This window comes from Acipenser ruthenus, chromosome 1 (assembly GCF_902713425.1).
Source record: "Acipenser ruthenus chromosome 1, fAciRut3.2 maternal haplotype, whole genome shotgun sequence".
NCBI classification, from domain to species: domain Eukaryota; kingdom Metazoa; phylum Chordata; class Actinopteri; order Acipenseriformes; family Acipenseridae; genus Acipenser; species Acipenser ruthenus.
In genome coordinates this window covers 8,407,948-8,409,772 of record NC_081189.1, presented here as the reverse complement: position 1 = coordinate 8,409,772, position 1,825 = coordinate 8,407,948, and positions in this window count along the sequence as shown.

Sequence of the window (1,825 nt, the reverse complement as noted above, 5' to 3'; positions counted from 1 at the left end):
TTATAGTATTTTATTAAACTTGAAATGCTGTCATTTGAAAATAATGTTAATTCTGCACAGAAGCCCATTTATGTAAGGGGGACACTGAGGCTGTGCTATGTGACATCACTAGCCTTTCTTGCTGTTCTCTCAACAAGGGCCTTTGTCATGCATTGTCACTGAGAATACACCAGAGAGTTATAGCAAGGCAAGCACACAGCCTTTCAACATCACCTTTACAGTTCAGGAACTGGGAAGCCGGGATGAGGAATGTACCTAAATCAACCAAAGTCAAGCTCAACAGAGACCTCCTTTTTGAATGCATGTATGGGCTTTTTTTATTCATTGTAAAATATCAACTGGGGAAAACATTTTTTGTTTTGTTTTCTTTTGTTTTTAGGTTAAAATCTTTCTGAATAAGTTGGTGGTCTGCCAACACTGAATTAAAGTGTATTTGTAGAACTTTGTGGAGAAGCTCAAATCTAAATTTTCCAAAGATTATAAGAAGCAACTTAATGCGTTATTCTTTTCTATATATACATAACATTTGTATGTAAAAAAAAAAAAAAAACAACGGTGGTGGATCCTGACATTTATAAAGCTCTGTGTTATTTAAAAGATTACTTGATTTTCATTGTTTTCCAAGTAGTTTAAAGTAATTAGGCTTTCAGGCAGCTATTTTCTTCAAATGAAGATTGCTTTTAGTGGCTGACGATCGATATGAACGCTGATAAAGAGTTAATCTGAAAACAGCAGCAAAACACTGCAACTCTGTTCATTCTGTTGAGAAATGTCTGCTTTGAATTCCATTTGAATTTAGTTAAAATCTTAATTCCATTCAGTTCTGTATAACATGGTTACAAGTTCCGGTACAGTAATTCGGTATTCTGATTGATACGGTGCAAGTTTAGATGTAGAGTAGCTAGACAGCAGATACCCAGACCGACCAGCTAAACTATAGATTAGGGTGATCTGTGGAAATGCACATTACGCTCCTATGCTAGCCCAGCCTATTCAGTCTGTCTTGCACAGTGTATTTATTGAACTGAGCCCCTTAGTGTGAGATGCACTCAGCTCACTGTGCTGACTGAAGCAATGCCACCCCACCCCTCTGCCTCGGTTCTTCTGTGTGTTCTGTGCTTGGATGAGCCCCATGTAGAAAGAAGAAACACACAAGTGCAGTCACTAAGTATGGAAAAGTTAACTGGACTACTCCTCACCCCTAATGCTGTCTGAATCCCAAAACATGTCAAGAATACTATTCTGAATAGAAATCTCCACTTCCTAAAAATCCTTGTATGTATAAGGCAAGTGTATTAATGGGATTATGCTGAATTCGTTATCCGTCCCTTAAGGGAATATGCATTACATTTTGTATTCTGAACAATTCCACTAAATGCTCTGCAAATAATGATCTGAAGCTAATGGTGCTAGTCTGCAAGCAGCAATATCAAGACAAGCTTGAGGAGCTCCATGCCTCTCAATGAGTGTATAAAAATACAGAGTGACTCTACATAGAGATGTAGATTGCACTTCTACAAAGATAACATGTGTTTTATTATTAGTAAGATACATGCACAACATATTATTAAACCATCTTTTGTTTACAATTCACATGATAGCATTTTTACAAGAGAAAGAAAAACACACCAGAAGGACACACAGAAGGATATTTGATCAGAATATAATATGGATGTGAAAGTACAGCTACATATTCCTCTTCATTTCTTTATTGAAATACTGTAAACTGCTGTCCTGAATTATGACAATAATAAAAAATTTAATTAAATCTATCGCCAACACTGCAGCAGATGCTAACATTTCAGTTCTTCATTATACCATTCAC